Source organism: Rhinatrema bivittatum, chromosome 13, assembly GCF_901001135.1.
Source record: "Rhinatrema bivittatum chromosome 13, aRhiBiv1.1, whole genome shotgun sequence".
NCBI classification, from domain to species: Eukaryota; Metazoa; Chordata; class Amphibia; order Gymnophiona; family Rhinatrematidae; genus Rhinatrema; species Rhinatrema bivittatum.
The window spans coordinates 47,610,681-47,632,498 of NC_042627.1; the positions used below are offsets into that span (position 1 = coordinate 47,610,681).

Below are 21,818 nucleotides of genomic sequence, written 5' to 3' on the forward strand. Positions count from 1 at the left end.
GCAACGAAAAATTGAAGAGTTACAAGACGATGGAGCGAAGCATGAGCGATGGGAGGGGCAAAATACAAGGGAGGGCAGAAAAAAGGGTGAGTTTATAAATTGGAGTTAGTGGGGAGTGAGTTGGGGAGTGGAAGGAGGGGATTAAGGGTTAGCTTGTTTAAAGAGTCATGTTTTGAGCTTTTTCTTAAATTTATGAGTACATTGCTCTTGTCTGAGATCGGGAGGCATGGTGTTCCAGGAGTAGGGGCCAGCAATGGATAGAGCACGTTCTTTTGTGGTGTTAAGATGAGAAAGCTTAGGTGAGGGGGTGTATAGAGTGCCTTTACAGGAGGATCTGGTAGGTCTGTTAGCAGTGTGGAATTGTATGGAGTCATTTAACCAGCGCATGTTCTAGTTGTGAAGGGTTTTATGTAAGATAGTGAGTGTATTGTAGATTATGCGGTAGGAGATGGGGAGCCAGTGAAGATCTCTGAGGATGGGGGTGATATGGTCTATTTTTCGGGTGTTAGTAAGAATTCTGCCAGCGGAGTTTTGAAGCATTTGAAGAGGTTTAATGGTGACTTTGGGTAGACCAAGGAGTAGGGAATTACAATAATCAATTTTGGAGAGTATAGTGGCTTGTAGTACTGTGCGGAAATCGTTAAAGTGGAGGAGTGGTCTGAGTTTTTTCAAGGTGTTAAGTTTAAAATAGCATTCTTTCATAGTTGAGCCAATGAATCTTTTAAGGTTGAGGTGGTTATCTATAATGACACCAAGGTCTCGTACTTGCTGTGAGAATGTGATAGTTTTGGGAAGGACACTTAATGGGTTATAAGGTGGGGAGATGATGATGGGTTATAAGGTGGGGAGATGATAATCAGTTCCATTTTGGAAGTGTTAAGGGCAAGATTCAGGCTGTTGAAGAGGTTGAGGAGGTTTTAAGTGTATTGGCTAAAGAGTCAGTAATAGGGATGAGTATTTGTACATCAGCAGCGTAAATAAAGTGAACGAGGTCAAGGTCAGAGAGAAGTTGACAGAGAGGCAGTAGGTAGATGTTGAAGAGGGTAGAGGAGAGTGAGGAGCTTTGAGGAACACACTTGGAGAGGTGTATAGGTTTAGATTCAAGGTCGTCTATTCTAACCTTGTAAAGTCTATTGGTAAGATAGGAATTAAACCAGTGGAGGGGGGTTCCTGATATTCCAATCAAGTACTTTGGCTAGGAACGGTAGGTTTGAGATGGGTCAGAAATTAGAGGGATCATTGGGGTCAAGATTGGGTTTTTTGAGAAGGGGTTTGACAGTGGCTTGCTTTAGAAGATCAGGTACATTTCCTTGGGAAAGGGACAATTAATGATGAAACCCAACATCCTGTCTTCAGCAGTGGCCAGTCCAGGTTATTAGGAATTACCCAGCAGAACCAAAGAGTAGATCAAATTCCTTATTGCTCATTCCCAGAGATAGTCCACCTGGCTAATAATTATTTATAGACTTTTCCTCCAAGAACTTGTCCAAACCCCTTTTTAACCCAGCTATGTTAGATGCCATAACCATGTCCTCCAGCAACAAATTTCACAGCTTAATTGTGTGTTGAGTGAAAGCATACTTTTTCCAATTTGTTTTAAATCTGCTAGTTTCATGAAGTGTCCCCTAGTTCTAATTGAAAGGGTAAATAACTGTTCCCGATTTACCTGTTTCACCCCACACATGATTTTATAAACGTCTATCATATCCCCTTGCAGTCATCTCTTCTCCATCCTGAAGAGTACTAACCTGAGTCTTTCTTCAAAAAGAAGCTGTTCTGTCCCCTTTATCATTTTTGTTGCTCTTTTCTGTATCTTTTCTAGTTCTGCTATATCTTTCTTGAGATGGGGTGACTAGAACTGCACACAGTATACAGGGTGCAGTTCTACCATAGATCTAATCAGAGGCATTATGATATTCACAGTTTTAGTCTCCATTCCTTTCCAAATAATTCCTACTATTCTATTTGTGTTTTTGACAGCCAGTACCCACTGAGCTGAATATTTCAAAGTATTGTCCACAATGACTTCAAGATCCTTTTCCTCGATTACTCCTAATATAGAACCAGCATTGTGTACCTATAGTTAGGATTATTTTTCCTTATGTTTGTCACTTTTCTCTTGTCCACATTAAATTTCATCTGTTATTTAGAGACCCAATTCCCCAGTCTTGCAATATCTTTCTACAGTTCTTCTCAGTCTGTTTTTGTTTTAACTACTTTGAATATCTTTGTGTTATCTGCATGAAGGAGGGGGTGAGAAAAGAGTGTGAGAAGGAAGGGAGTAGTGCATGAGAGAGAGGAGGGAATGGAGGGGAATAGGGTGAGAGAAGAGTGGGGTGAGTGAGAGGGGAGTTTGAGATGGGAATGGGAGCGGAGTAAGTTGAGAGGGAATTAGTGAGAAGGAAGGAATGGGAGGGTGAGTGAAGTGGAGGGGGTAGAAAAGGAGAGGAAATTAGTAGGAAGGGAATGAATGAGAGATGAAGGGGTGAGGGGAAGGGAATGTGACTAACACACTCACCCTCAAGGTGAGCAGAAGAAGGAGAAATCGAAGAAGAGTTTTCGAGGGTGTGGCATGGTTGCCAACTGCAGAGAAATCTAGAAATATTATTTCTGGCCTGTTATCTACTACACCCCAGGAACCCTATTTCCTCCCTTTCCAAACATTTCAAATTACCCAAAGATAAGATATTCCTCTCTCCACCCCTGCTTACCAAACTCCAAGATGTACCTCCCCAGCCATCTTGATGATTCAAAATTTTCTACGTCACTCTTCCCTTAAAAGGTTTGGGGACCTCTGGGTTACAGATACCAGTAGCAGGCCTGAAATTTCATATTAGAGTTCCTTTAGAACTCTGGAGTGATGGATACCATCAGGTCCCAGTGATTTGCTACTATTTAATTTGTCAGTTTACTTCTAGATTCACACTGATTTCATTCACTTCCTCTCAAACATCCTCCTCCGTAAAGCCAGAAGCAATGAATTTTTTCCTAGCGTGTAGCAGATGGACTCAGGACCAATGGGTATAGTGTACTCCTGATAGCAGTTGGAGATGGATCAGATTGCAATCTGATGTCAGCCCTAGTACATATACCCCTGCAGGAAGTGCAGTATTTTCCATCTCCATAGCAGTTAGGGACTCTATGCACGCTCTCACAGCGTTAGAGTAATTTCACTAAAGAAAACCAAAAGAACAAGAAGAATCTTACCTCTACAGACGAGCCCCGCTCTCCTGCGGTGACACCCATTGGGTCCCTCCCCCAGTTGAGAATTCCCGAGGTGATTTCCGCGATCCCTCGGAGGTAAGCCTCGGTCCGGCGGCTGACCCTCGGCGGGGACCTAGCCCCCGACATCTGGTGAGGCTGAGAGGCAGCGGGTGCAACCTCGAGCGTGGCGGTGAAGGTATTTTCCCTCTCCCCCGCAGCGGGAGACCGCCCGGAACGAGACCGGGAAGTGCCGAGACAAGGTAAGGTAGAAATCTATTTAAAAGTCTCCAGTCCCCGAAGCTCGAGGAGTCTCACAGGTCGCCAGCCAGGACCAGTGCCACCGGGTTGATCTGCCCTAGCAGGGCTAGACCCCGGTTGGATCCAAGGGTCCTCCCACGTGGAGACCCTCCGAGGTGGTCACTATATTGTCCGCGTGGTCGCCATCACCATGTTGATTATTTGCTGCCCTGTTCACCGCCCCAATCCGTGCGCACAAATACCTTGTGCGCATGGGTGACGTGTGCAGCCACGCGCTTACTGTGCCGGGTGCATAACTTTGATCTGTGCGCACATATCCCTGAGTGCACACCAAACATACGTGCACAACTTCGACGCACCGGAGCGCACAACTGTATTTTATGCGCACAAGCTATGGCACCACCGGAAAAGAAACTCAAGGCTCAGGGCCTTTGCCCAGCATGCCACATTAGAGCTGCACAGCATGAGGAGGCCATGGCCCTGTGTATACAGTGCAAAGAGGCCCTAGGGGATCCAACCCATGGCCCTCCCCAGCCGGTGCCGGGTTCCAGCCTCTCGAATAGTACGCCGGATCTAGCATCTCACAGCGGGACCCCCCCTCAAACGGGGCTCCCCAGAGACACGGCGCCCCTTAGTTTAGACCCAGCATCTATCTCCTGTGTGGAATTCTTCAAAGGTCTGCGTACCTTCGTCCACATGCAACCGGGGCCCCCGATAATACGGCCACAAGCTCCACCAGAGGACCTCAACATCCCAGGACCCTCTATGCCCAGGGAAGTGATCCCACCGCCCAGAAGCCCCACCTTCGGGGACACGGACAACTCAGTTGAGGATTCAGAACCCCTGGAGGAAGGGGAACTCCCTCCGGGGACAGAGCCCCACCGAACCATGAGACACTTCTTCACCAAGGACGAGCTTCCAGACCTGGTCACACACAGCTTAAAAGAGCTTGCTATCCCGGGCACAAGTGCCTCAGGGGAACCTAAGACGAACCCCCTACTAGAGGGACTCCGTCAGACCTCCCGTCATTTTCCATTATTACAAGCCGTCCAACAACTAAGTGACCTGGAATGGGATGCCCCGGAAACTACATTCAAAGGGGGCATGCTCTGGCAGCCATGTACCCTTTGGACCCAGCCGCCAAAGATCTCCTGGCATGTCCGAAAGTGGATGCCATGGTCTGCGTGGTCTCAAAGCGCATTACTATCCCAGTGGAGGGAGGAGCAGCACTCAAGGATGCTCAAGACAGACGGCTGGAATCCATCCTCAAACAGTCCTTTGACGTCTCCGCTATGTCTCTACAGATCGCGGCCTGCTGTGCCGTGGTGACACTCACTTGCTTATCACAGACCAGGAACAACACTCCCTAGAACCAGCAGTATCATTCCTCGCGGATGCCGCTTCTGATCTGGTACATACCGCAGCTAGAGGAGTGTCATCCGCCGTGGCAGCCAGAGACAACTCTGGCTCTGAAACTGGTCTGTCGACGCATCTTCCAAAACGAGACTCACAAGGATGCCCTTCAAGGGAACCCTCCTGATCGGAAGTGAACTAGACAAACTAGCCAGCAAATGGGGCGAGTCCCCACTGCCGTGGCTACCGGAGGACAGGAATAAGAGAAACCAGCGACCCTTCCAGTGGAAACACTGAGAGGAGAGGATCACCTTGCTGGTAGCTGAAAGGAATCAGTAAGTTTTTGCTTGGGACATTGACTTTTTTAAAAGTATTGGGGCAAAGTTAACTATTTGGGAATATTATTTAGTGTGTTTGTGTGTTTGTGCCTTTAATAGTCAGAAAGGCAGTGAATAAACAAGTTAGACTGTTGTATTTTTAGTCAGTCAATAAGGTAGCAGTAGGTAGGCAGTGAATAAACAAGTTAGACTGTTTGTATTTTTAGTCAGTCAATAAGGTAGCAGTAGATAGTGTGTTTATTTTTAAAAGTCTGCAGAACTGAGTGTTCTCTAGACTTTTAAAGAGCTGACTGTTTGTTTTTAATACTAACTGAGTGCATTGTATTGAAAAAAAACCCCCACAAACCCCCCCCCCTCCCCACAAAAAAGTAGCCAGAAGCTAGAAATAAGCTAGGAGCAGTATATACCAAAGTAAAAAAGTTGAATAGTTCAGCTCAGTTACTCACCTTGGAAAGGTGTTGAGGTAGTGTGATTGGGTTTGAATAGGGACCAACATTTGTTAATCAAGGGAGCAGTGAGTCACTCAGGCTGACTAACTGAAGTTAGACTGTTTGGATTTCCCAACCCTCCCACCCCTCGCCCACCCACCCCTAGCTCATCCCTTAATTTATAGGCAGGTGCCACTTTCACAAAAAAAAAAAAAACATCAGCAAAAACTTTATTGAGAATTCGATCAGACCCCGGTAGGCCACTACCAGACACATAGTGAATTTACTAATACATTTAAAGGAAGTTAGACACATTCCTACTCCCATAGCAACCTAAAACTTAACTAGGAACTGATCAAAATTGAGATGAAGGCAGCAGTCCAGCAGCAAGAGGGGGGCTTCCCAGTCTTTTGCATCGAGTGTCACATGTATGATTTTTTACCCACCGGTGAGAAGTTGTACATGTGCATGCGATGCAAAGAGCTCCTGGCTCTCAGAGAACGAGTCCGATCTCTGGAGGCTAGAGTGGCAGACCTGGAGGAGCTGAGGCAGACAGAGAGGTATATAGATGAGACCTTCAGGGACATAGTAGTCAAGTCCCAACTTCATACTGGCAGCCCTGGTGCTGCCTTGGAGGAAGAAGGTCTCATAATGGGAGAGCACCAACCAGGTGTAGCAGGAAAGGATCCTGTAGCAAGGACCTGCTCTCTAGGTGATGCATTGTCCTTTCGCACTGAGGATATCTCCCCAAGGCCTACTGCCCAGGAGGGAAGGGTTAAGTCGGCCGTCATAGTTGGTGATTCGATTATTAGGAATGTAGATAGCTGGGTGGCTGGTGGGCGTGAGGATCGCCTGGTAACATGCCTACCTGGTGCGAAGGTGGCGGACCTCACGCGTCACCTAGATAGGATTTTAGACAGTGCTGGGGAGGAGCCGGCTGTCGTGGTACACGTGGGCACCAACGACATAGGAAAATGTGGGAGGGAGGTTCTGGAAGCCAAATTTAGGCTCTTAGGTAGAAAGATTAAATCCAGAACCTCCAGGGTAGCATTCTCTGAAATGCTCCCTGTTCCACGCGCAGGTCACCAGAGGCAGGCAGAGCTCCGGAGTCTCAATGCGTGGATGAGACGATGGTGCAAGGAAGAGAAATTCAGTTTTGTTAGGAACTGGGGAACCTTTTGGGGAAGGGGGAGTCTCTTCCGAAGGGATGGGCTCCACCTTAACCAGGGTGGAACCAGACTGCTGGCGCTAACCTTTAAAAAGGAGATAGAGCAGCTTTTAAACTAGAACAAAGGGGAAAGCCGACAGTCGCTCAGCAGCGCATGGTTCGGAGAGAGGTATCTTTAAAGGATACTAATGATGCATTAGAATTAGGGCATCCCGACAGTGAGGTTCCAATAATTAGAAAAGTAGTCCAAGTGCCTGTAACTAAAAACTCACCTGACCTAAAAAATTCTAACTTATCCCTATCAATTAAAAAGCAGAATAAAAATACAAACAAAAAACAAACTTTGAAATGTTTGTATGCTAATGCCAGAAGTCTAAGAAGTAAGATGGGAGAATTAGAATGTATAGCAGTAAATGATGACATAGACTTAATTGGCATCTCAGAAACATGGTGGAAAGAGGATAACCAATGGGACAGTGCTATACCGGGGTACAAATTATATCGCAATGACAGAGAGGAGCAGTCGGGAGGAGGTGTGGTGCTTTATGTCCGGGATGGCATAGAGTCCAACAGGATAAACATCCTGCATGAGACTAAATACAAAATTGAATCTTTATGGGTAGAAATCCCTTGTGTGTCAGGGAAGACTATAGTGATAGGGGTATACTACCGTCCACCTGGTCAAGATGGTGAGATGGACAGTGAAATGCTAAGAGAAATTAGGGAAGCTAACCAAATTGGTAGTGTAGTAATAATGGGAGACTTCAATTACCCCAATATAGACTGGGTAAATGTATCATCGGGTCACGCTAGAGAGATAACGTTCCTGGATGGAATAAATGATAGCTTTATGGAGCAATTGGTTCAGGAACCGACGAGAGAGGGAGCAATTTTAGATCTAATTCTCAGTGGAGCACAGGACTTGGTGAGAGAGGTAACGGTGGTGGGGCCGCTTGGCAATAGTGATCATAATATGATCAAATTTAATTTAATGACTGGAAAAGGAACAGTGTGCAAATCCAAGGCTCTCGTGCTAAACTTTCAAAAGGGAAACTTTGAGAAAATGAGAAAAATTGTTAGAAAAAAACTGAAAGGAGCAGCTACAAAAGTAAAAAATGTCCAAGAGACGTGGTCATTGTTAAAAAAATACCATTCTAGAAGCACAGTCCAGATGTATTCCACACATTAAGAAAGGTGGAAAGAAGGCAAAACGATTACCGGCATGGTTAAAAGGGGAGGTGAAAGAAGCTGTTTTAGCCAAAAGATCTTCATTCAAAAATTGGAAGAAGGATCCAACAGAAGAAAATAGGATAAAGCATAAACATTGGCAAGTTAAATGTAAGACATTGATAAGACAGGCTAAGAGAGAATTTGAAAAGAAGTTGGCTGTAGAGGCAAAAACTCACAGTAAAAACTTTTTTAAATATATCCGAAGCAGAAAGCTTGTGAGGGAGTCAGTTGGACCGTTAGATGATCGAGGGGTTAAAGGGGCACTTAGAGAAGATAAGGCCATCGCGGAAAGATTAAATGATTTCTTTGCTTCGGTGTTTACTGAAGAGGATGTTGGGGAGGTACCCGTAATGGAGAAGGTTTTCATGGGTAATGATTCAGATGGACTGAATCAAATCACGGTGAACCTAGAAGATGTGGTAGGCCTGATTGACAAACTGAAGAGTAGTAAATCACCTGGACCGGATGGTATACACCCCAGAGTTCTGAAGGAACTAAAAAATGAAATTTCAGACCTATTAGTAAAGATTTGTAACTTATCATTAAAATCATCCATTGTACCTGAAGACTGGAGGATAGCAAATGTAACCCCAATATTTAAAAAGGGCTCCAGGGGCGATCCGGGAAACTACAGACCGGTTAGCCTGACTTCAGTGCCAGGAAAAATAGTGGAAAGTGTTCTAAACATCAAAATCACAGAACATATAGAAAGACATGGTTTAATGGAACAAAGTCAGCATGGCTTTACCCAGGGCAAGTCTTGCCTCACAAATCTGCTTCACTTTTTTGAAGGAGTTAATAAACATGTGGATAAAGGTGAACCGGTAGATATAGTATACTTGGATTTTCAGAAGGCGTTTGACAAAGTTCCTCATGAGAGGTTTCTAGGAAAAGTAAAAAGTCATGGGATAGGTGGCGATGTCCTTTCGTGGAATGCAAATTGGCTAAAAGACAGGAAACAGAGAGTAGGATTAAATGGGCAATTTTCTCAGTGGAAGGGAGTGGACAGTGGAGTGCCTCAGGGATCTGTATTGGGACCCTTACTGTTCAATATATTTATACATGATCTGGAAAGAAATACGACGAGTGAGATAATCAAATTTGCAGATGACACAAAATTGTTCAGAGTAGTTAAATCACAAGCAGATTGTGATAAATTGCAGGAAGACCTTGTGAGACTGGAAAATTGGGCATCCAAATGGCAGATGAAATTTAATGTGGATAAGTGCAAGGTGATGCATATAGGGAAAAATAACCCATGCTATAATTACACAATGTTGGGTTCCATATTAGGTGCTACAACCCAAGAAAGAGATCTAGGTGTCATAGTGGATAACACATTGAAATCGTCGGTGCAGTGTACTTCGGCAGTCAAAAAAGCAAACAGAATGTTGGGAATTATTAGAAAAGGAATGATGAATAAAACGGAAAATGTCATAATGCCTCTGTATCGCTCCATGGTGAGACCGCACCTTGAATACTGTGTACAATTCTGGTCGCCGCATCTCAAAAAAGATATAATTGCGATGGAGAAGGTACAGAGAAGGGCTACCAAAATGATAAAGGGAATGGAACAACTCCCCTATGAGGAAAGACTAAAGAGGTTAGGACTTTTCAGCTTGGAGAAGAGACGACTGAGGGGGGATATGATAGAGGTGTTTAAAATCATGAGAGGTCTAGAACGGGTAGATGTGAATCGGTTATTTACTCTTTCGGATAGTAGAAAGACTAGGGGGCACTCCATGAAGTTAGCATGGGGCACATTTAAAACTAATCGGAGAAAGTTCTTTTTTACTCAACGCACAATTAAACTCTGGAATTTGTTGCCAGAGAATGTGGTTCGTGCAGTTAGTATAGCTGTGTTTAAAAAAGGATTGGACAAGTTCTTGGAGGAGAAGTCCATTACCTGCTATTAAGTTCACTTAGAGAATAGCCACTGCCATTAGCAATGGTTACATGGAATAGACTTAGTTTTTGGGTACTTGCCAGGTTCTTATGGCCTGGATTGGCCACTGTTGGAAACAGGATGCTGGGCTTGATGGACCCTTGGTCTGACCCAGTATGGCATTTTCTTATGTTCTTATGTTCCCCCGAACCTCCAGGGGCAGAGGATCACAGCGCTTCAACCCATATAGAAGCACATATCAAGCGGCCTGCCTCGCAGGCAGGAGCCAGTCCTTTCGGAACAAGCACAACAAAAGGGAAGCCAACTCGGGCCCAGGCCCCAGCCGCATCCTACAATGAAAATCAGCCGACCCATCCAAAGAAAGAAGCCATAGGGGGCAGACTTGCCCTATTCTACCAAAGATGGGTCGAGATAACTTAGGACAAGTGGGTCCTATCCATCGTTCGAGAGGGATATTAACTGGATTTCCACCACCTCCCTCCGGACAGGTTTGTGGAATCCCCCTGCCACGATCCTTCCAAGAGGAGGGCAGTGGAAGCTACACTGACTAGATTGCTAGCCTTAGAGGCTATAACACCAGTGCCTCCAAAACAAGTAAATACTGGACATTATTCCATCTATTTTATCGTCCCCAAGAAAGAAGGAACGTTCAGGCCCATCCTGGACCTCAAGTCGGTCAACTGGCACCTGAAGATTCCTCGCTTCTGCATGGAAACCCTACGCTCTGTAATAAGGGCGATATAACTGGGAGAGTTCCTTACATCCCTGGATCTGTCGGAAGCCTACCTCCACATTCCGATCCATCAATAACATCAGCGTTTTTCTACGCTTCACGATCCTGGACCGTCACTATCAATTCTGGGCACTACCATTCGGGTTAGCCACAGCATCCTGGACGTTCACCAAGATCATAGTGGTGGTGGCAGTAACACTGAGAAAGGAAGAATCCGCGTACACCCGTATCTAGACGATTGGCTGATCAGGGCGAAATCCTGAGAGGAAAGCCACTAGGCGACCAACAGCATCAAAACTCTACTGGAGAGCCTTGGGTGGGTGGTCAACACAAACAAGAGCTGTCTGCAGTGTTATTATTTGTGATAGTTGTGGGTGGATCCTTGGGCCAGTGGCAGATGACCACGCCCACGGGGAAGATCCCGAGAGGGACCACCGGTCAGGCTCAGAGTTGGGAAACAGACACACACAAGCTCTTTTATTAAACTGTTTTTGAGAACCACCAGAGGTGGCAGTAGTGAGCTGGAGAAGCCCAGCTGGGCTGTAGTCCCTCAGGCACTGGAACAGCGATCCTAGGAAGGCTAGGCTGTAGAGAAACTGAGATAGTGAGTAGACAGAATATGCAGAGTTCAGGAACAGAACCTTGATGGTACACTCACACAATATCCTCTGAGAACAGCCCAGGAGCTGGAATGAAGTAGGCCCTCGAGGAGCGAGTACCTGGTTCCAAGGAAAGCTCTGAGTGAGAGATGGTAACTCATTGGTGTTGTAGGCAGCAGTGACTTCCTGGCAGAAGTTATATTCGGTAGCAGGCCCGGGAACGTGGGCCCTCAAGGAGTGAGTACCGGTTCCAGACTACGACCTGAAAAGCAAAAGAGAGAGCGAGGCCCCCAAGGAGCGGGTACCCCTGGTAAAGTCCGAGGAGGCAGAGTAGCAAGGTAAGCGGAGAGCGAATCCCATCCGCAGCGATACCTGGAGGCAGCTAGGTAGGAAACCCTTTGCTAACTCGATTAGCTAGCAAAACAAGAGACCTTAAATATCTGGCGATGATGATGTCATCTCAGGGAGACGCCCCTGAGGTTCGTGCCACAGCTGATACTTGAGTCGGGGCTGCGCCGCGCGCGCGCCCTTAGGCCTCAGGAGAACATGGTGGAAGGCAGCATTGAGCCGGACCGGGGATGCCGGAGAAGGTCAGCAAGATGACGCCGCGGCAGCCAAACTTCCATCAACCAAAGAGGGAGTCGCCAAAGAGGTAAGGTGGGTGGAGTGGAGACGTCGGGCAGCGACTGTCGCAACACTGCAGCCCTCCCAATCTCTAGAATACTTGGGAGTCCAGTTCGACACCAAACAAGACAAGGTCACCCTGACACTGACAAGGAGCTTGAAATTGATGACCCAGCTACGAACCCTGTTGAGCGAGCTTCGCCTCACAGCATGGGACTACCTACAGGTCCTCGGAATCATGGCATCCACATTGGAAGTAGTGCCATGGGCAAGAGCTCACATGAGACCCCTACAGCGCTCACTACTATCACGATGGAATCCACTGTCCCAGAACTACACCATACGTCTTCAACTCCCGGACAAAGTCCGGTCCCAACTATGATGGTGGCTACAAGAAGACCATCTGAGCCAGGGAATGAGACTATCCTCACCATCCTGGATCCTGCTCACCACGGACGCCAGCCTACGAGGATGGGGAGCACACTGCCAGGAGCTGACCGCTCAGGGACAATGGAACAAGAGTCAGGGTGGAACAATCAATCGCCTAGAGGCCTGGGCAGTCAGGCTAGCCTGCCTACGGTTCAGTCACAGACTCAGAGACAAGTCAGTCAAAGTAATGTCAGACACCGCCACAACAGTGGCCTATATCAACCACCAGGGAGGAACCAGAAGCCAAGAGGTATCTCTGGAAATAGATCTCCTAATGTCATAGTCGGAAGCGAACCTTCAAGAGATCTCGGCCGTTCACATCGCCGGGAAAGACAACGTTGCTGCGGATTACCTCAGCAGAGAAAGTCTAGACCCAAGAGAATGGAGGCTGTCGACCACAGCATTCCAATTCATAGTAAACCGTTTGGGAAACACCAACCATGGACCTCTTGGCAAGCCGGTCCAACACTCAAGTGCTCAGCTTCTTCAGCTGCAGGCGGGAACCCCAGTCCCAGGGAATCGATACCCTGGTACAGACCTGGCCACAGGAGACTCTGTTATATGCCTTCCCGCCGTGGCCCCTATTGGGTGCAATCATCTACAAGATAGAACACCACAGGGCACCAGTATTTCTCGTGGCCCCAGAATGGCCAAGAAGACCGTGGTACGCAGACATGCAAAGGCTGCTGACGGGGAGCCCCCTCCCGCTACCTCTGCATAGAGACCTGCTCCAACAAGGACTGATCCTCCACGAGGATCCAGCTTGATTCTCTCTTATGGTCTAGCCATTGAGAGGACTCGCCTGAGGAATAGCGGATACTCGGGGGCAGTAATTCACACCCTACTCTGAGCACACAAGTTCTCCACATCCCTAACATACATAAGGATTTGGAGAGTATTCGAAGCCTGGTGTGAGGACCACGACATCGTTCCACGCTCGGTCAAAATTCCTGCGATCTTGGAATTCTTGCAGAACAGCCTACAGAAAGGATTGTCTCTCAACTCCATCAAGTTACAGGTGGCCGCATTGTCATGCTACGGAACCAAGAGCAAGAGCGACAGCATAGCCTGTCACCCGGATGTCTCCCGCTTTCTGAAAGGAGTCAAGCCGATCCGACCACCCCTAAAGTGGCCAGTGCCTCTTTGGAACCTCAGCCTGGTCCTAAATTTCTTAGCAGGAGCTTCCTTCAGACCTCTTCGCGGCCTGTGTCTCCGACTATTAACATTGAAGACAGCCTTCCTGGTGGCAGTCTGTTCGGCCCGTTTGTATCTCCAAGCTACAAGCACTGTCCTGCCGGGAGCCATTCCTCAGACTCACCCCGGGAACCATCCAGTTACGCACAGTTCCGTCGGTCCTCCCCAAAGTGGTATCTCACTTCCATCTCAACCAAACCATCTCGCTACCATAGCCAGATGAGCATAAGAATTCAGAAGAGTCTCGCAGTTTACACCATCTCAACGTCGGCAGGCTCCTAGTCCGATACCTGGAAAGGTCGGAATCCGTATGAAAGATGGACTATCTGTTCGTCCTTCACAACGGGAAGAAGCAAGGGGAAGCGGCCTCGCGAGCAACCATAGCCTGCTGGATCAAAGAAGTCATCAAGGTGGCCTGTGTAGAAGCAGGCAAGCCACCGCCTTTACAAGTCAAGGCCCATTCCACTAGAGCCCAGGCAGTGTCCTGGGCGGAAACCAAGATGCTGTCACCTGCCAAGATCTGCCAGGCGGCGACATGGTCCTCCATCCACACCTTCTCCAGGTTTTACCACCTGGATGTTCAGGCTCGAGAGGACACAGCATTTGCAAGAGCAGTACTAAGTGGGTCACAGGCAGCTTCCCACCCGGTTCGGGAGTAGCTTTTATACATCCCATTGGTCCTGAGTCCATCTGCTATAAGCTAGGAAATGGAGAAATTACTTACCTGATAATTTTAATTTTCCTTAGTGTAGACAGATGGACTCAGCATCCCACCCACGGCTGCCGTTATTCAGGGAATTCTCAGGTGACATCCCCGAGAGCGAGTAATTCATGGGTAAGCCATGCTTCCCTCCAGCTAGGACAACCATCCTACTGGGTGTCGATGTTTCTCAGTTGAGAGCACTGGCGGTCTCCAGCTACAACCAATTCAACTGGTTCAAATTAATTAAGTTAACCAAGTTATAAAGTTATTCAAATTATTCAGTCATACATATATCCACAATGCTTTTCGAGGAGAATACTGAAGAGCTGCACTTCCTGCAGGAGTATATGTACTAGGGCTAACGTCAGATTGAAATCTGATCCGTCTCCAACTGCTATCAGGAGTACACTATACCCACTGGTCCTGAGTCCATCTGTCTACATTAAGGAAAACGAAATTATCAGGTAAGTAATTTCTCCAGTTTAGTTTTTCTGCTATGGCCTTATTCTCCTTGAACACCCTTTTCACCTTCCCATCTGACTTCCTTGAAGGTTTCTTGTTCTTAATATACTTGGAAAATTGTTTTTATTATTAGATTTTGCCTCTTTGGTAAGTTTCTACTCAAATTCTCTTTTCATTTTAACTAATAATAAAGCAGGCTGAGAGATTTAATTTTATTAAAATCAGTGTGAGGCCAATTGGATTCCAAAACATTGTTTTTAGCAAACCTTGATAGTGATATTAGGGCTATGCTGTAATATGTCCACAAAGATAAATTTGGACTAGATTAGAGAAGTTGTATGAAATAGCCTTTGAACAGGGATTGTCAATGAATATTATTTAATTTATTTACCGGTATATTCTGCTTTTTGGCCCTTCAAAGCAGATCACCTTCTGATACAGTAGTTATTTTCTTTTCCCCAGAGGGCTCACAATCAAAGTTTGTATCTGAAGCAACGGAGGGTAAAGTGATTTGCCCAAGGTCACAAGGAGCAGCAGTGGGATTTGAACCCTGGTTTCCCTGGTTCATAGCCCACAATTCTAACCATTTGGTTACTCTTCTACTTCATGGGAAAAGTTTTATGAGCTGACACAGCAGTTAGGGATGTGCATTCGTTTAAAACAAAACTGCAAAATGCATCAAAATGAATCAGAAGCCCCTTATTCGATTCATTTTAAGCTTATTTATTTATTTATTTGTTGAGTTTTATATACCGTCATTCGGTAGAGCCATCATAACGGTTTACAAAAATATACATTTTTCTTAGCAGTTGTGTAACAGAAAAAAAACCAGTTTGAACAATATCAGAAATAAGCATATCAAGTCCAGAGAGCATTATTAGGTTGGACGAGGAGGGTATGCAGTTCAGGGTGAAGAGAATGTATTAAGAGGTTTATAACTCCCTCGGCACCGGCCGCGCCATAGAGCTTCCTCTGCTGGGGCTCACGACGCCCAATCGGGGCAAGAGCCCGCTCGCCTAATATAGTGGCGAGCCGTGCAGAGAAGGCATCAAACAAAACAAAATAAAAAAAGGGAAAAAAAGAAAACCTCTGCGGCTTCCCTGAATTGAATTGACTCGATACCGAAGGGAAAGCGGTGAGTGAAGCCGAAACCGCGCCCCTGTAGATGCAGCCAGCCAATCAGGGCAAGCTGAGAAGCCCTTTTAAATTTGTGAACCGCCCTGCGGCGTTGCGCGCCAGGCGTCGCGTGCCCGAAGGGGCGCGACCTAAGGGGCCTGCCCCTTAGCGAGCCCCTTGGAGAGCCCTTGGACCCAGGACCAGCACGTCTCTTTCGCACAGACAACCCTATTTTCTAACGCCTCAACTGCTCGAACCTCAACAATCACCAACACTCACTCAACTAACCGTTCCCCCAGACCTCCATCAAACATCCAACAGCATGCTCCCAAACTCATCATGAATATTCCTTCTCTCATCTAGACACATTCACACGTACTCCAGCAACTTGCATGACAGCATCACTCACCTTCCACGATTCTACAGGAATTCTCTAAACATTCTCCAGCATACCTCAGGTACGCTCCAAACCTCATCATACATCATACAGGTCTTCTCCTACTTACCTGCATGACTCTCTTATCTCTCTTACCTGGATGAGACTCATTACCTACGAGACTCCTCATCGTCGTCGAAGTAGCAGGAGACACGGGGCACGGCCCTTGCAACACCCCATCGGGAAAAGGCCTCTTTCTTACTCTCACCCTTACCGCTGAAGAGACCACACAAACTACACGACAGCCAACTTTCGCCGCCCTTGAAATACAAAATAAACACCCCCAAGGCGAACGCAACCAAATTAGGAAACCATTGGCCCAGAGACCGGACCAGTCCACATCAACAGTGCTTTTTAGCCTCACCAATCAACCACAGGCACCCGCACCGGACTTCCTCCCATCATAGCACTGCATACCAAGGACTGTTTACAAACGCTTCCAACCTAAGAAGAGAGATTCAGATTTAGATTCTGACTTAGACTTAGTACCCCCTCGAGGCTACGGTCTTAAGTTCTTAGGACTCTGACCATCTCTCTACACTATATATCCACTCGGAGACTTCCACACAGCACTAACTTCCAGCCCTTGCACTACACTTCCCCACAGCATTGCCACAAAGATGCTCTCCTTCGCCATTCCCATAATCAAGAAAAAATTAAGAAAACATATACAACAGAGATTAATACCCATCATATACAACAGAGATTAATACCCATCATGATATCTCCTATTACACAATTCCTGGGTCTCTCACTTTTCACGCTAACCCTTTTCAACGCTCAGTCACTTTCCAAAAAAATGCACATCCTCAATGACTATCTTATAGAAGTTAACCCTGACATCTGTGCCATCACGGAAACTTGGTTAAAACCTACGGACATAGTATTAATAAACCAGCTCCCCACACAAGCTCATCTCAGTCCCCAGACCCAAAAAAAAGGAGGAGGTCTCCTTATTGCAGCAAAAAAAGGTCTTGGCATTTCCTTACAACATTCCAATTTTACCACAAAACTAGAGTTCTCCCTCTTCAAAGCTGATCAACTACAAATATGCCTCATACATGCCCCTCCAGGAACTTTAGACTCAGATCCTTCTCTTCTGATCGAGCTAATAGCCAAATACATCAACGCAGACAAACCTGCAATAATCATGGGTGACTTCAACTTACATGTTGACACTTACCCACAATCCACCAATTGTGAATTAGTCCTCTCATCTCTTAACCATATGGGCTTCACTCAAATTGTCAACAGCCCCACCCACAAGGCAGGACACACATTAGACCTCATCTTCGTCAACGACAGCTTTTCCATCTTCTCCAATCCTAACTGCTCGCCAGTCCCCTGGTCTGACCACAGAGTCATCCACAATACCCTTAAGATAATAAACTGCCCATCCCAAACCTCTACCAAAACCACCATACACTTCAGGAAACCCTGCCCACTGGACTTACTCACTGAACACATCTCCAAGGAAATAAACCTGCTAGACCTCACAGACGTAACCACTGCCACTACCTCATGGATAAACCTCTCCAATAAAATTGCGGATCAAATCTGCCCATTGACCACTAAAGTAATACAACCAGCACTTGACAACAGGAAACCCTGGTTTACACCTGAACTCAAATCCTTAAAACAAAAACTAAGAAATAAAGAACATAGCTGGAGGAAAAACCCTTCCACTTCATCTCAGGCAATCTATAAATCCCTCCTCAACACCTACAGAAATGTCATCCATAAAACCAAGAAAGATTTTTACGCAAAAAAAATCCACAATTTTGTCTTTGACTCAAAGGCACTTTTCTCATATGTTTCATCTCTTATCAAACCATTACCTCCTCCCATTCCAGACGACCAGGCACTCAACAAAGCCAACAAACTTGCTAAATATTTCAAATAAAAAATCTCCAACCTAACTGGTGCGCTCACAACCCACAGCTCCTCTCCAATAACCTACCGCACAACCCAGCTTCAACTAAATTTCAGTCTAGAGTCCTTTGAACCCACATCCGCTCTTGAGATAGAAAACATCCTCAAGAAACTCAAACCATCTTCCCACCCATCAGATCCTCTACCTACAAACCTGCTCATTTCCATCCCGAATATCATCGCTAAACCACTATCAGAAATCATTAATACCTCTTTATCTCAAGGAATGGTTCCCAATCAGTTAAAGCTAGCAATCCTCAAACCTCTTCTAAAAAAACCAAACGGCTCTCCAAACGACCCAGCTAACTTCAGGCCTATCGCAAACTTACCGATGATAGCCAAATTAATGGAAAAAACGGTCAACAAACAACTCTCAGAATACCTCGAAGATCACAACATACTCTCCCCAGCTCAGTACGGCTTTCGCAAATTTCTAAACACTGAATCCCTTCTTATCTCACTTACGGATACCATCCTCTTAAACCTAGAAAAAAAACAATCCTACCTACTGGTCCTTTTAGATTTATCTGCAGCTTTCGACACGGTAAAGCACACAATACTCATCGATCAACTAGCAAACATAGGCATCAAAGGTTCTGCACTCAGCTGGTTTAAATCTTTCCTGAGCAACAGGTTCTATAAAGTTAGGATAAATAATACAGAATCCCATCCTGTGCTATCAGACCAGGGAGTCCCTCAAGGCTCTTCTCTATCACCCACTCTGTTCAACATCTACCTCCTCCCTCTCTGTCAACTTCTCTCAAACTTGAATCTCACTCATTTCCTCTATGCGGATGACATCCAGATCCTCATCCCAATCACAGAGTCCTTACAAAAATCCATTACCCACTGGAATGAATGCCTTCAACCCATCAAACAACTACTCTCCAGCCTCAACCTAGTTCTGAACGCCAACAAAACAGAGATGCTCATTATCACCCATGACTCTCCTACTAACCTAGCCAACCTCTCCCAAACCACAATCCCAAACATCAACTTCTCACCAGTTGTCAGGAATTTAGGAGCTTGGCTTGACAATCAACTAAACTTAAAAAAATTTATAAACACCACTACTAAGGAATGCTTTTACAAATTGCAAGTCCTAAAAAAGCTAAAACCCCTCCTTCACTTCAACGACTTCCGCCTAGTTCTACAATCGATTGTTCTAACAAAGATTGACTATTGCAACTCTCTCTTACTCGGACTCCCCTTCACCTCCATCAAACCCCTACAGATGGTCCAGAATGCCGCTGCCAGAATACTTACTAACTCTAACAAAAGAGATCATATCACACCCATTCTCCGTAACCTACACTGGCTACCCATCAAATACAGGATCCTTTTCAAAGTTCTAACCATCATCCACAAATCAATTCACAGCATCTCGCCCATCAATTTAGAGACACAACTTCGACCCCACATTTCCTCCAGACCCATCAGAAGCGCATACAAAGGTACACTGTATGCCCCAACCGCTAAAACATCACGAAGGAAGCGAGCTCTATCTGCTGCTGGACCTCACCAATGGAACGCTCTCCCCCCAGACCTACGACTCGAACCTAGCCATCTAGTTTTCAAAAAAAAGCTAAAAACCTGGCTTTTTAGCCAAGCTTTCACAGACACATAAGTATCTCACTCCACTCAGTTTTCTCTCCATCACCACCCATTATTCGACTTCATTCTTCTTCTACTTATTTTACTGCATGGTCACTTGCGGCCTCCAGATTTCGCAGTCCAAAGGCCAACTTTAAACAAATTACCATCTCGGTATAATTTATGTACAACTATATTTATTTTGTATTTATTTGTATTATTAGTTTCTGTATTTGTTTTAATTAATTAATTTGAATTTGTATTTGTCAGGTTAATCATATTGTATCTATTAGGGATTTATCATTTTTAATTTTAACTAATTTGTATTAATCAGTTTATTTAAAGCCTCGGGTTTGTCTCAATACCCTGAGAGAGTTACCATATTACTGTTCTATGGAATTGTTCTGTTTAATCTGTTTCTTGTAAAGCCATGGGCACTGATTCTAGGCCCTAAGCATTTTGATGTTCCATGTAAACCGGATTGATTTGTTTCCCAACAAGAACTTCGGTATATAAAAATTCTAAATAAATAAATAACTGAGAGTTCAGTTGAGAGTTGGGATGATCAGACGTCTGAGGGTCACTGTAGAATTTGCGGAACATTAGTGTTTTTAGGTCCTTTTTGAATATTTTTAGGTTGTGTTGGGTTCTCAGGAATTTAGGTAGGGTGTTCCAAAGTTTAGGTGAGGCAATTGAAAAGGCTCTTTCTCTTGTGGTTGCCAGATGCGCATCTTTGATAGGGGGAATGTTTAGGAAACCTGAGTTATTAGAGCGTAGGTTTCTTGGAGGATTTTGAGGGATTATGTTTAGGGTGTTAAGATCTTGATGATCATTATTTAGAATTTTGTGGATTATGGTCATTGATTTGTAAGCAATACGTGCAGTAATAGGGAGCCAGTGAAGCGAGGTCAATATTGGTGTTATGGGTTCACTTCTTTTTGTTCCAGTTAGGACTCTGGCGGCCGAGTTCTGCAGTATTTGGAGTGGTTTGAGGGATGAAAAAGGTATTCCAATTAGTAAGGAGTTGCAATAGTCGAAGGTGGAGAAGATAAGAAGTTGAAGTACAGTTCTGAAATCGTAGGGGTTGAGAAATGGTTTCAGGTGTCTTAGGGTTTCTCTTTGTAAAAATGGAAATTTATAAATAAAGAATTAAAAAAAAAAAAAAAGGAATCTGTGGTATCAGATGATGTTCAAATACTCATACCTATAACCTATAACCAGCACAATCACAAATGCACTGAGTACCTGGAAGGTAGCTTTATTAGAAATTAAAACAATCCTCACAGACAACCAATTGGCTATAAATACCAATAAAACTGAACTTATCATAATTTCACCTCCAAAAAATACAATACTGATCAACTCTGATATTCCTCAAAACAACTCCACTATTTCACAACAAGTACGCAGCCTTGGTATCATCATTGACAGCAATCTCACTTTTAAAAAATTCATCGCGGATACGGTAAAAAACGGTTTCTTTAAGCTATACATGCTTAAACGTATTAAATCTCTATTATACCAATATGATTTCCGCACAGTCTTACAAGCAACTATTTTATCAAAGATTGATTACTGCAATGCTCTGTTACTGGGTCTACCTAAAGCCACCATTCAACCTTTGCAAATGCTGCAAAATGCAGCTGCCCGCATTATCACTGACACAAGCCACCATGATCACATCACTCCAGCTCTTCAGTCTTTGCACTGGCTACCCGTGGCTTACAGGATAATTTATAAATCTATGTCGCTGATACACAAAGCCATTCAAAACAGAGAAATGCACTGGTTCACAGATCAACTACAATTCAAAACGTCTTCCCGCCCAACGAGATTCCAGAATTTAGCCAAACTAAATATCCCAGCACCCAATCTGACTAAACTTTCTAGTACAAAAGAACGATCTTTCATCATTGCTGGATCAACAATATGGAACACCATGCCCTCTGAATTACGCCAGGAACTCTGTCACAAAAAATTTAAACAAAACCTTAAAACCTGGCTATTTAGAAAAGCCTACTATCAATGATCTGAATCCTCAACTACTCTTCCTAACTGCCACAATCTCTCATATATTGCTTTTATTCTATTAATACAAAGTTATATACTATA

The 21,818-nt window shown here is 45.1% G+C and overlaps 1 protein-coding gene across 3 annotated transcripts in view; it reads left to right on the forward strand.

Annotated features, from left to right (window-relative positions):
* Positions 1 to 21,818, forward strand: part of MNS1 (meiosis specific nuclear structural 1) — a 154,615-nt gene that overhangs the window by 15,637 nt on the left and 117,160 nt on the right. The gene's annotated exons all lie outside the window — the stretch shown is intronic.